Genomic DNA, 15,314 nt, shown 5'->3' with positions numbered 1-15,314 from the left:
AGCTCACAAGCTCAAGGTGGAAGGGTACTTTCTTTAAAGCCTAATTACGCGCAAACTCAAAAGCTAAGGCAATCAGTTAAGAAATAAGGTCACTAAAGCTAATAAGCCAGAGAGAAGCCATAAAACTAGCTGCCTCCATCAAAGTGAAACTATATGCTGTCCCCAGCAAACCCCCAATTCTCAGTAGCTTCAAGCAAGCGAGAACTGTTTCTCCTCTATGTAAAATCCACTGTTCTTCTCAAGCATGACTTGTGTTCCTCCTGTCTGTGGCTCCACCCTTTACAAGTGCCTTGGGCCTGCTGAATCCTCTGGCTCTGGCTCACAGATCTGGAAAAACAGAGGGTGAAAGACTGAGTAGGAAAGTATTATGGGATAGGCCTGGGAATGCATGCATTACTTTGGCCCAGAAACAATTGATGAGAACTTAGTCACATTTCCCCCACCTAAATGCAGGGGGGCTGGGAAAAATAGTTCCTGATTTAGACAGAACTTCCTAGCAAACTGTTTACGTTATAGAAGAGAAGCATGACTCTTGGTCGAGAATTAGCCATCCCTGCCACACAGCCAAACCGAAACACCTCAATAAGACAAAGCATTACTGAAAGTGGAGCTCCCTGAGCTTGGACAAAATGGACCATGTGCCAGTTCTGAAGCCAGCCAGAAACCAGATGCCTGTGGTATAAATATCCCTGCCAGTAAGGGCAGGACCCAATTGATAAAGTAAATACCAGGGTAGAATGAACAATGTGGAAAAACTAATCAGAGAACAAACCCCAGCATGAAACCCAGGATTTCTTTTTCCTCCCTTCCTCTCACCAAAGATGGGTTACCTGGCACAGAATTCAATCCAAATGTGAGTTCTACTTAATATCACAAATAGAATTTTTCACTGGGCTTGTTCTGCATTCAGTGATAAAAGCAGCACAGAATTATTTTCGATTGGACCAATGAGATTGTACTGAGAAGTCTCTGAAGATTGTCTGCTGAGTGCCAGTTGTTAATGAATCCCATTTGTCTTTCTTGATTAAGTCTGCTATTACCCCCGTTTAGTCCTGTCACCAACCCTTTAGCGAGAATTTTCATATCACTGTTTAGATGAGAAATTAGCCTATGAGAGCAGAACTCATCAATCAGAAGGCATTTTATTTAATACAGTTTACAGTTTATAAGTTCAAAAACTCTAGCCTCAGACATTAGAAATGGATCACTGTCCCAGGCAGAGACAATCAGGGGGTTCAATTCACTTGACAAGCATGGAGAAACGACTTTGAATTTGACGTACACACTTAGGGAAGGCCTGCAGTATCGCAAGCCTGCAGCTGATACCAGGAGGCTTTTTCTTCTGATTAGGAAATCCCCTTTGGTTTAAGCAAATGCTCCATTCTGGGTACTTAACCACACCTTCCTACAACACTACAACCGGAAAAATTAAAAATGAAATTTTAAAATAGCCTCACTTCTTTGTGATATCAAATCTTTTTTCTTGTTTGCAATATTTTGAAAAAAGCTCCTATAGAATATTTATTTGTTCCTTGAAATTATAAAGAGCAAGATGTCCCTGAAAATCTTAATTTTGCAAAAAATAACACTATTCAGCGGTCACGTATAAATAGCACAGAAGAAAATGGAGCTTTGGCACTTATAGAACAGAGCTAGATGGCTATGTGACTATACAAACTAGATGATTCTGGGCCCCGAGAGGATTTTAGAAGGGCCAGGTTGGCAGGATATGTTGGTTATTTAACGGTATCAAAGATCATAGTTATTTTAAGAATTTTATTTCACATCACCATGTAACAAGCCAGACTTACAGAACTGCTTCCTGTAATATTGCATTTAGAGCTATAGTTCCAAATTTATTTTACCCAGGACTCCCCTCTACATGTTATCCAAATCAATGTTTTAACAGCAAAGACTGTTATTTGCATACTTGGTTAAGTTTAGAGAAGTAATAACTGGCAAAAATTTGCTAGGAGCCCTCAATTCTTATCTTCCACTTGTTCTGTTGGCCTTAAATCTTAGAAAGGGAAATCCCTTAAAAAGACTTATTAGGCAGAGAACACTAGCTACTATTAGAGCATATAAACTTTGCCATCACTGTTACGCCTTGGTGACTATTTGGAGACATATAACTCCAACTTCTGTGACCTCTTTGAAATTCTTAATGACCTCATCTGATATTGGTTTCTATTTTAAAGAATAGTCTAGTTTTCTCCTTAGAATGATGTCTTTTATATTTAGGTTGGGGTATGTATGCCAAAGAGTATTTCATTGTAGTTATCCATCAAGTATTATTTCAGTCTTTATTTTAATTGTTTAAGTTGTTGTCTCACATAAAGAATATATGTTCATTGTAAAAAATGAAATGGAGGGCTTCCCTGGTGGCGCAGTGCTTGAGAGTCTGCCTGCTAATGCAGGGAACACGGGTTCGAGCCCTGGTCTGGGAAGATCCCACATGCCACGGAGCAACTAGACCCATGAGCCACAACTACTGAGCCTGCGCGTCTGGAGCCTGTGCTCCGCAACAAGAGAGGCCACAATAGTGAGAGGCCCGCGCACCGCGATGAAGAGTGGCCCCCACTTGCCACAACTGGAGAAAGCCCTAGCACAGAAACGAAGACCCAACATAGCAATCAATCAATCAATCAATCAATAAAGAAATCTTAAAAAAAAAAAAAAAGAAATGGAACAATATAGAAGTATATGAAGTAAAATAATCAGTCTCCCTATCAACTCCTCATTTCCTCTTGTCAAGTGTAAGCACTTTTAAGATTAATGTGTATCTTTTAAACCATTTTATGCATGCATGACAAAACACTATAATTCTTAACAAAAAAAATGAGATTATACTACATATTTATCCTTCAACTTGTTTGCTTCATTCATACAACATTGTGCTAATCAGGGTTCTCCAGAAGAAAAAAATATATATATAATGAGATTTATTATAAGAAATTGGCTCATGCAATTATGGAAGCTGAGAAGTCCCCACAATCTGCACAAGCTGGAGACTCAGGAATGTCAGAGGTATAAATTCAAGCCTGAGTTCAAAGGCCTATGAACCAGGAACACCAATGGTGTAAGTCCTAGTTCAGAGCAGGAAAAGACTGATGTTTCCACTCAGCAGTCAGGCAGAGAGAAGAAATTCAACCTTCCTCCACCATTTTGTTCTATTCAGGCCCCCAATGAATTGAATGATGCCCACCCAACAGGGGAGGGCAAGATGCTTTAATGAGTTCACCAATTCAAATGATAATCTCGTCTGGAAACACCCTCAAAATACACCCCAAAATAACGTTAATCTGACCACTCAGTGTCCCAGTCAAGCTGGCACATAAAACTCACCATCACCAACATATACCATGAGCAATGTTCCATTTCAGTACATTCATATAAATCATGTTCTTATCGGCTGCTAAATGGATGTACAGACTTAGCTAAATCACTCCTCTATTGAAAGGCATTAAAGTAGTCTCCAGTATTTTGGCTAGAATGAAACAAAAATCGGAGATCTTTAAACTTTTTCTCTTGACCATTTATGTGCAATTCAGACTTGATGAGTTAAAGTCTATGTATTTTTAAACTTTATGTATTACTGGTAAATCTCTGCAAGATAAATTAGAATTTAACACCTTTTAACTTCTCACGCACTATAAAATTCAATTTTTCACAAGCTGATGTTCTTGAGCTGAGCTAGACTCATCTAACTCACAGTTAACAAAGATTCAAATACAGCACAAAACAAAACAAAACAAAATACAAGTAAAAATACATGCAATAACTCAACTGCTGCATATTTCTACCATGCTAAAGTAAGTTATTCTGTGGCTGTCTGTATTTCAGAATAATTTATATCAATGTTTCATGAAATTGAACAATGTTCACAGTACTTTGGAAAATGCACGAAGAGTGTATTTGGTTTTGAACCTACCCATTTATTATTGTCAGGATAGGCTAAGTTATGCCACAATAACAAATTAACATGAAAATCCCATTGGTTTAACACAATGACTTATTTCTTACTTACACTACATGATAGCATATTTTCATAGTACTGCTCAGGTCAGTAGGGGTCTCTGTTCTCCATAGTCTCTTGGGGACTCAGGCTCATGGAGGTTCCTCTTTTAATTATACTTTCTGGAGCCCAGGGCTTCCTCAGTCACTGGGGTAGGGGAAGAGTGACTGGAGAACTGTTCAGGGACATGTCTGGTTCTGTACCATCACTACAAAATAATGTCAGCCTCATTTGCTTTAATATCAGAATTACAGTTCTGAAAGCTCCTGGTCAGTGGCCATTGTCCTATTGCCCCCTCCATGTCAGTGCTGGATCACCAGTGTCTGATAGCACTGCTGAAACAGCAGTATGCAAAAATGGGATGTGAGTGGGCCACCTTCTCCTGCTGGTCCTATTCTTGTTTTCTCTTGCCACTACGTCTGCTGACCTCAAGCCATTGACCAAGGTCCCCATTTGTTCCTCTAGGTATGAGAGAGTACGCTCCCTCTGTGAGAATCACACTCAGAAGGTGTTTTCTACAGCGACCTAGCTATTATCGTTCTTGGGAAATAAAGCTCTTTCAGGTCAATTCACAGGATGACTTGGCTTGTAGAATGTTCCGGCCCCTTCCTAAGACCTATGATCTAGAATTAAGCCCACAAATCACCCCTCCCTTATGGTTAGTTCCTTCTCAGGGCTCCCTATCACCCCTTCCTGCCCCCAACATCAATGAGTCTGGCAGACATGACCTCGAAGGAAAAGAAAGGAGCAATACTCCTGTCCTTTTTCTCTTAAGAGGTTCCTCACTATTGTGTAAATCCCTGAAATCAAATAGATATACGTGAAAGGGCACTGCCTACCTCCACACCACATTATCCAGAGACCAAATGTCACTGCCTTTGCCCAACTAAATATGTTAAATGGACTATTGTTAATATATAAAAGTATCTCCCTTCCATCCTTTACTCTCATTAACACTGGCTTCTGCACATCCACAGAACCTGACCACTGCTTCTACAACACTATGAAAACAAATCCTTAGACAGCATTTGTTAGGGTCATCATTGTATGCAGATAAATACATTATGAAGAAGTGTTATTCTTTTTCTGTCTTCATAATTAGAAACAAAACACCTCAATGTTTCAGATCAAGAAATATAAAGTTGATAAAATCTTGATGATTTGTTTAAATAATCATAAGGATTATTTTAATTTTGAATATTTCTTCAACTTTAAAAATTGCACACCTGGCTGATCTCAACTTCTGTAGTTTATCGTGTGTCTTGTTATAATATGTTGGGTAATTTAAAAAGAATTTTCTAAACCATCTGATACATTTCAAAGTCAGAGGCAGGTGTGGGATTCATGATCAGATTTGGTCAAATAATTTATGATTGTGTAGAGACTTTATGCTATTTAAACAAAAGGAAAAATTTTTTGGAACTTTAAATAGCGAACAGCAGGTTGAAACAGGTATTGCTTTTTCTCCCAGTAAGAAATTCCTGGAAATTCCTGTTGCTGGCCAGGTTCTGCTGCAGATGTTCAGACTTACCACAGAGGCTCTCGAGATAGGATGCCAAAAACCTGGTGGGAAAGAGAAAGCGAGATTTATGCTCAAATTTCCCAAAGAGGCTTCATCACCCAGGATTCTGTACAGTCACATCATTTCATTACTCACATCTCCGGAATGTTTATTAAAAAACAATTCTCTCATGATATTAGCTATCTCATTCAGTGTTTGGCAATAGGATTGCTAAAAATACCCCAAACTGTGAGTCCTAACCTTAGGAAGCTCACACTTGTTTAGAAACAACTACAGTAAACTATTTTTAAAAAAAAAAACAAATAAAAGTTAAAAAGTAAAAGGAATTGATCTCCCAAGATTAACTCTTGACCTTTTTGATGCTACTTACATGGCAGATGTTCCTTCAAGCTGTGAAGGTTGGTGGTGTTCATTATGAGAACATGACACTGCATATGGGCCAGCGGCAGGATTTGCTGCCATATCAGAAGACAAATGACTTGCCGAACAGGATTCTGTGGAAGTAGAAAGGATTGTGAAAAGTCTCATGCTGGGATGCTCATGAGGGAAGCCAGAGAGCAGATAAAACTAGATAGGATAGGAGACAGGGCAAAGAGTTGGGGATTTCAAAGGGGACAACGTGGGTGAGACAGGCACACAGTGCAGCTTTCCATTAGCAGCTGGATTGCTGGCGGGGGCGCGGCGGGGGGAGGTGTCCAGGGTCCCAGTGAACTTCATTGCTGGTTTATTGATTAGGAGGGAAAATGTGCGTTAAAGGGGTGACTCCCAAATTTGTTGAGAAACTAGACATGGAATATTCAGAATATGGACTTTTAGCTGAGGTATAGAATTTATTTATTGAAGATAGTCACCTTGGTGCCATAGTCATTTCCCTCTTTCCCTATAGAACCTTCCAGTTGCTTCCTAAAGTCAAAACTAACAAGATCTGACCATCAACCTATTTATGCTAAAGCAGCCCAGTATAAGACAAAAAGCAGTGGACAGAAAGTCAGAAGTCATGGATGCTGATTTTGGTTCTGTGTGTCATTAGCAGTGTACCCTAACCAACAACACTTAACATCTTTGGGCCTCAGTGTTCTCATAAGGGTTTCCAAGAGTCTTCCCATTTCTACTATTTCTGCTAGTTTCTGTGGTATGTTTTACCAATTTCATCTGTCAACAAAGTAAAAAAGCAAATTTTACCTGCTGGCATTGTTACAGTTTGCTATTTACATTTCCTGAATATTTGATTGTTAATGGACTAGAAGAAAGAAAATTGTAGAAGATTTCTTGTTGGAGTCATTTGAATATCATTATTAAATCTACAGCTCGTATCAAAGCAAACCATGACTCCTAGGCCTTCCTTTCAGAGTCATTCACAAATGAACACGTTTTATTTTAATAGAAAACAAGAACATTTTAATTGCCTAAGCTGAGTACGTTTATTTTGTTTTATGTGTGCAGTCAGAACCAGACCCTTGTGGATAATGTTAAAAGATGGATATTCTTTTCCCTGAGCTTTTTTCTTTTTGTGTGTAAATTACAACAATTGCTTGGGGGATTGGGCATTTGGACAAGCCATAAAATAATCAAAATTTTAATACTGTTTGGTGGCAGCCTAGGACTCTTTGAATTAGTGGCTAGATTAACCATTCACAGGTATAAGCACTCCATTCCTAGCTGGATTTAATAGTCCTGCTCATTGGGGGAATAAATTCTCCTGGTTGGTTCGAGGGTTTAACAAAATAATTTCTTGAATGTAAGCAAGTGACCCCAGCATTCACAACTAGGTTTTCTTTTGGTCTAATGGTATTTCTACCCTCTGACAAAATAACAATTTGAAAGTGAATTACTCATCATTCATTACTACAAAAGAACCAAGTCAAGAACCAGTTCAACCCCGAATCATTTAGCTACATTTGCCAAATTGTGTGTGTTGTTAAAAACCACTATCTCAAGAAAATTATCTTTAGGAATACCTATGAATACTAGAGTTCATTAAAACAACAAATATCTTGGCTTTGATCTTGGTCACTGTTGGGGGGTTTCAAAGGAAATCTGAGATAAGACAGACCTCAGCTCAATTTTGAGTATAATTAGTTTCTCTCTCTCTCTCTCTCTCTCTCAATTACTTTAAATCTATTCTGTCACTTTAACATTTCAAACTCAACTGTTTTATGACTGTGAAATATTGTCATAATATATTATGCTAATGGGCCTAATTAATTCCCAGGGCAACTTTCCTGTGGATTGTGGTAGAGTATATGATAATGCCACTAGTTCTCAGTGGTGAGTAGATTTTTTTTTCAAACTTGATGTTTACAACTGCTGCTGTATGATTTGTTTTCCTATGTCAGAATGCTAGTGAGCATATTTCAGTAGCTCCAATGTATTTATATTCTTCATCAAACTGCTGGTTATCAAAGTGCAAGTTATCACCTGCTTAATATCCAGGCAAGTATGAGAAACTCAGTAATTAATTCTTATGACTGTCAGTCTGTCCAGACTTCCAGCTACCATGGAACAGATAGCTATTGAGAGTAAGAAAATCTACAACCTGCCCACTCAGATTTCCCACCTTGAGGTACTCAAACAGAGAAAATTTTGGAAAGAGGTGGCAGAGTGGAGACGCCCTATATTCAACTTGAAACTCTTTATAACAAATAATTCTTTTTCCCCAAAAGTAGAATCCAAACTCTGATTCTGAGCTTTGCCAATTCTTACTGTGCTCTAGTAAAGACATCAGATAGACTGTGTTCTGCAGAGCTAAAGATACTTTAAAGAAGGAGACCGAACGTTCCGTTTGGATCTGAGAAGCTGGAGGAAATGGGTAGGATAAATTGTCCCAAGAATATAATAAGCTCTAGGTTGTCTACAGAATGCCGCACAGAGTGACCAAAACTTCACTGCACTGGGTGCCAGGAAACTTGTGTCTGAATCCTGGCTCTGGCTTGTAATGAATATAGACTACTTAATGTTTTTTGCTTTAGTTTTCTAAATTGGGCATAATATTTACCTTAAAAGGTGACAAACAAGCTAACGAACAAAAGCCTAAAAATGTATGGCACGAAGGGTAAACTGGGATGAAGTGAGAGAGTGGCATAGACATATATACACTACCAAATGTAAAACAGATAGCTAGTGGGAAGCAGCTGCATAGCACAGGGAGATCAGCTCAGTGCTTTGTGACCACCGAGAGCGGTGGGATAGGGAGGGTGGGAGGGAGACGCAAGAGGGAGGATATATGGGGATATATGTATATGTATAACTGATTCACTTTGTTATACAGCAGAAACTAACACACCATTGTAAAGCAATTATACTCCGATAAAGATGTTAAAAAAAATAAATAAATGTATGGCACGAAGTAGATACTTTGTATTATTTTCATCTCCTCCAGAAGCCTTTCCGCTCCTCTATGTCATAGGGTCTTTCCCTTCTTTGTGCTTAGTAGAATTTCTTATTTGCACATCACATTTGGGCACAGAATCAGGCACTGCCTGATAACAATAGCCCTTCATTTTACGTGACTACATATCTTCTCTTCCTGAAAACATGTTAATTTCTTTGAGGTCAGGAACTCCATCTTCTCATTTCTCTGCTCTGTCTACCACCTATCCCTGCAACAATATCCCTGTACAATGTACTGATAAATACTTGTTGAATTGAATTAAATTATTTTCCTCATCCTGCTGTCCCCCTCCTCCTGCTATTTTTTTGAGTATGAATTTACAAATGCGTTTATTGACCAGGTTAAGTTTTAAAATACATGGCATAGCCTTGTCTAATTATAAATGGAAGATTTATGTTGACAGTTCTATACATTGTATATATTGTAGACAATTGAGCATCACTAAATTAAAACAGCAACACTTTATTTGCAAGAAAATATATCAAGAGCTTTGAGCACTAATACAAGCCTATGAGACATCCAATATCAGCAGCACAACTACTGCCTTATCTGTAGACTTTCTACAAAGTGCTAGACTCACTTTGCTCTTCGCTAAAAAGATTACTCAAATTTTCTGGATAGGTTAACAGAAGCACCTATAAAGATGACTGCGTATAGGTGGTGCCAATGATCCCACCCACCCCCCCGCCACTACTTCATTTAAATAAACAACGAACAACCAAAAATAGTTTTCCACCACCCATCTATTAATGCCAACATACTTGGACACTCTGACACTGAGCAGGAATACTGAAACCAGGCCCTGGGGCTTGGGATACTGAGCCTAAATTGGGCACCAGTGTTATGTGCGCCATGTTGCCTAGTTGGGACAACAAACTGGGCCCACATATGGGCAGGCTGAAGCGAGGACCAGCCAGGCAGTAGATCTACCCATCGAAGAGTTTCCCATTCCCAACACTTGGCAGAGACCACCAACAATCCTCACATTTCCAATCTGAATAGACACTTCAGTTTGAATCTAGCAAAGATGACTGTCCATTGAAAACTGTGTGCCCTCTCTTCCAGAGTTTAGAGTGGTTTGGGGGAAGTGGCTGTCCAGTCAGGAACTACATAGTTCAGCCTCCCTTGTATCTAAGTGAACCCAGATGATTAGTTCTTTTCTATGGAATTTGAGTGGAAATGATGTGTGATACATCTGGGCAAATATAGTTAAAAAGCAAGTGTACATCATCTTCTCTTTGGCCACCTGCTAGATAGATACCGAGGACTACAGGATGCTAGGGAATGGCCAAGCCATATGATGGATAAATTCTCCATTTCTCAATCACTAAGTGGAGGAAAGTTGCCTGATAGCCAGGATTATCGAATGTGAGTGATTAGGGTAATAACTTACTGTGTTAAGTTATTAAAGTTGGGTATTTATAACATTTGTTATGGCATTTTGTTACCCTAACCAATACACTTATTAAATCAGCTGCACTTTACTCTGCTGATGGTGTATTTCTTGATATTTGCTACTGCCTGTAGTAATCCCATCCTCTCTTTGATCCCCCCCCCCACCATGCTGGATCCTTTTTCTCCATCTATCTCTTTTAAAGTTGGCATCCTAAGCCCATTGCCTGTGTTTGCCCCTTCTCCCCTCCCCACCAGGCAATCCTATTACAGCTTTAAGGCATATTGCTGACTTCCAAATTTTACCTCTTGCTTAATTTTTAGCCTGGCGTGGTCAAATGCCTACAGAACTTCTCTTCCTGGGTGTCCCATTGACGTCTCAAACTTAATTTGTCTGAAACTGAGATCAACATTTTTCTCCCTTCCTTCCCCATCTCTAGTACACCCCCTACTACATTCTCTATCTCAGTAAATGGCACCATCATTATCTCAGAAAAGAGCACTGCAAATTATCCCAGACTCCTCTTTTCTCCTCATTTTCCATATTCAGTGCATTACCAAGTCCAGCAAATTTTACCTACTAAATAGTTGGTAAATCCATTCTGTCGTCTCCACCCTGAATAACACTGTCCTGGTTCAGGGTCCCATTATTTTTCATGTAGTCCACACCAGAACATAGTGGTTAGTCACATGGACTTTGGAATCAGGCAGATCTTTGCTTACGTCTCAGCTCTGCAACTAGTTCTTGGCTGTGACATCTGGGGAAATTAACTATCGATTTAAACCCATTTCCTCTCATCTGTGAAATAGGAGATATTAATAGTACTTTCCAAATGGGGCTGTTATAAGCAATGAAGGAAATTAGAGGGACCTTAAAACAGCCTGACATAGAGTAAGGGCACCATAATGTTAGCTATTGTGATTGGAGACTCTGCTTCCAAACTCACCTCCATGAATCCACCCTCCTTAAGGGAGTGATCTCTCTACAATAGAAATTCTGCCATCTTTGACCCCTGCATTACGGATGGAAAGGAAGAGATGGGGTATGAGAAATTTTCAGAGGTAGAGCTGGTAGGAATTGGAAACTGATTAGGATGATAATTGATAAGCATCTTACTAGAAATGCCTATTGTGAAATATATAAATTGGATAAATTCGCCTTCGTGGGTAAATTAAATGTATTTTTAAGATTCTTTACTTCCCTTTATCTTCTCTAAATTGGATCTGCACATTAAAAACTCAGGTACTAAATTAGTGATTATCTAAGCTTAGCATAAACCCTACTCACTGCATAATGGCCAACTCATTTGTTTACTTACAGAACATGCATGACAGCTAAAAAATAGGAAATTCAAATTAACCAAAATTTCTTTCTGAGAGAACATAATACAAGGAAAGCTTTAAGTATAGTATATTTTCATTCTCATTACTATTCTCTTCACACACATCTCATTCCAGTAATATTTTCCTCTCCTTTATTTATCTCATCCACAGGGTATCCTGAACAGACAATGAGAGCATTTTGAAGATAAGAAATACACGGGTGATTAGAGTAGAAATAACTGAGGAGGAATCAAACCGAGACTCACTATACATCTACCATGTGCCAGACAATAGGGATGATCATCACATATGTTGTCTCATTTAGTTCTCAAAGTAAAACAAAAATCAATTAATTAATTAGTTAAAGTAAAATAAACTCTGTGATTTGTATATGTACCGCATACCATGAGGAACATATAATTCCTATTTTACAGAAAAGGATCTCAGTGAAGTTAAACTACCTGCTTGAAATCATATAGACAAGGTATTTATTTGCCAGGATTTGAACTTACTTTCATCTGACTCCAAAGCCCACTGGTATGATATTATAATATCCTAGATATCCAAACTATGAAAAAAAGTCTACAAAACTATGTATTTGACTACTCTGTACCCCTTTAGTGTGTATGTGAACAATAAAAGAAAAAGAAAGTACAGGTTGTGGATAACCGCTTCGCACATTGTCACATTGTTTATATCTACATGGGAGCTAAGCCTATGAAACACAGAAACTTCCCTGAGGAAGAAACCAGTCACAAAAGCCACCAGAAGCACCAATAATACACACACGTGTCCTGGTGGGATCATCCTCCATCCTTGTGCCCTTCCCTCTTGATGAAATAAACATCCCCTAGCTTCCTGTGATTTGGGCTTCAGACTCTTCGGAGAGTAAATTCACATTCTTCTCTATCTGTGCCATAGGGAGAAGGAGTTCTATAAAGCAGCAGAAAACAAACGATTGGTGAATAATTTTTTTTAATCAGATTCTTTCTGAGACACTGATCTCATTATATGTTCACCAGACAAGCTCCTACTAAATCTATTCACAATTAAAAAAAAAAAAATTACCCAGCTAGTAGTATTGAACTGTGCCTTAATTAGGGCAGCCAAGAATGTCTTGTATAATTAACTGGGCTTTGTTTATAATTATTTCCTTGTGGTTAGAACTGTTTTCTGCATGTAACTGGGGCAATGCTAATAGTAACACTAAACTTGGATTTTCATGTGAGAGTAACTGAAGGACAGGCAGAAGAAACAAGGCCAGACCTGGGAAAGCAAAACCAAAAAAAATGAAACACAAGATCTCTTATAATCCTCTGTTTTGCCTCAGGATGAACAGCGTCTCCCTAACCTCTGACCCAATCTAAAGTCTAGATGCTGACATCTGGGCTCCTTTATCCTTCTGTCAAGTAAAAAAAACTATTTCTTCACTTTTGGAAAATGGAGTGAAGCCTTTTCTCACTGAGGCCCATGTGTTGTTTTACCCCTCCAGATCCAGTCTCTCATCTCCCGGACCCAGCTGTGTGTCCTGTTGGATGACATCAACATCCTTTGACTTCCCGTTAGGTTTAGCCAACAAGGAACCCTAGTGAGATATCTGGAAGGAGGAAGGATGGGAGGGAGGAAGGGTGGAAGGACAGGTGGATAGGAGAGCAAGTGGAGACTGATGTCTCAGTACTTATTCCCCTGGCTCGTTCTCTGCAGTTATCTTGGGCAGGCTATATACAATCCCTAAGCCAAAGTCTTCATGCCTATAAACAGCCATCTTCAAATAACCACCTGTCTATGGACACCTGTAATCACTCTCTCCTCTTACCACTTATCTCCAAGGTTGGAAACAGTTATAATAACAGAACACTGTTATTACACTTGCCCTAGATACTATACTATCTCTTGTGGTTATCCTACACCCTACCAAAACTTTGTAAAAAAGTTCCTACTAAACTCTACTCAAATTATCATAAGTTGAGTACAACCTCTATTCTTGGCTAGCAAAATTGACACAGCCTGGATTTGTAATACCATGTACCCTTACCCATGCATATCCCCTTATATTCTAGAGGACTACAGGAATAATAGAATTCTTAGTTGTAAGGAATTTGGAAATTCCCTGGATGAATAATTAATCAAAAGTGTTGGAGGTACTAGAATGTGGCTGAGTAGACTCAGAGGCCCTTGGCCAAATAAGATTGTCCAGGTCTTGCTGAATAACAACAGGAATTTAAATACTGACAAAATAGATACTGACAAAGTAGGAATTATTTTTATTTTTTCCTATAAATCTTGTTACTTGTGGCTAGTGTGGTAGCATACACATCTAAACATTCTGTAAATTCTTATCACAGTCCTTCTGCTTGATGTTTCAGATACACTTTCTTAGAAAGAGAGGTCAAGGTAAAAGAAGTATAATAGAAATAAGGATAACTGAGCTCTATTAAACATATCACTTTTTGATCTCTGTGGGGTGTGGAGCAATTTGTTATGTAGCTAGGTTTCTTCCTTCAGGTATCTCATAGCTTAATAAGAGAGGCAGATTGCTATAGGGTATAAAAGAGAGCAAAAAAGAATTTTTTTGAGTAGTAAAAGTAATTTTAAATAGCTTGACAGAGAGGGTAACAATGAAGGAAAATCTGGAGGGGCCCCATCAGGTTGATCAAGTAAAGGATGGAAATTCCATACAGAAGAAGAGCAGTGCCAAAGGCAAGAAGGCTTAATAATAAAAATAATAAAAAATAATTGAAATAATTGTGAGTAGTTACACAAAAAAGACAGGATTTTCAGTAGTGGAAATTTAATAGAGCATAATATTCAAGAGGGAGAATGTTTAGAGATGAGACTAGAAAGCTCAGAGATGGTGAAATAATGAAGTTCCTACCAAAGCAGCACAGCTTAAGAAAGTCTTCAAATGGATTTGGAGTTTATACTATAGATAATGATGAGCTTATGAGGTTATTTTTAACAGAAGAGTGATGTGACTAAATTTGTTTTTAAGAAATGTAATTTCAGGGACTTCCCTGGCAGTCCAGTGGTTAGGACTTCACCTTCCAATGCAGGGGGTGCAGGTTCAATTCCTGGTCGGGGAGGTAAGATCCCACATGCCTCACAGCCAAAAAACCAAAGCATAAAACAGAAACAATATTGTAACAAATTCAATAAAGACTTTAAAAATTGTCCACATCAAAAAAAATCTTAAGAAAAGAAAAAGAAAAGAAATGTAATTTCAGGGAGAGCATATTAGGACCAAGAAAACAATTGGAAATCTAATTAAATAGTCTTTTTGCCTATACCAAATGAAAGTCAAAGTAAGTTGTTTCAAAGGACTAAACAAGTCGGTAAGCATCGAGAAGACAGACCAATAAAAGATGATAGAAGACACAAATTATCAATATCAGTAATGAAAAAGGAGACAGAACTAAAATTTCTCCAGAGATATTAAAAAGATCAAAGAAGATATTATTAAAGTCTTTGTCCAATCAATTTACTAATTTTTGTGAAATGAAGAAAGCACTTGATAAACACAATTTATAAAAATGATACAAGAAGAAATAGAAAATTTGAATAGTCTCATTCTATTAAAGAAATTGATTTCATATTTGAAGATCTCCCCTGTGGGAAGATCTTCAAGCCAAAATAGCTTTACTGGTGAATATTTCCAGAGAATTAATGAAGAA

The sequence above is a fragment of the Balaenoptera borealis genome, assembly GCF_965194805.1.
Source record: "Balaenoptera borealis genome assembly, chromosome: 1".
In the NCBI taxonomy this organism is placed as follows: Eukaryota; Metazoa; Chordata; class Mammalia; order Artiodactyla; family Balaenopteridae; genus Balaenoptera; species Balaenoptera borealis.
Note: the sequence above shows the minus strand (reverse complement) of the source record.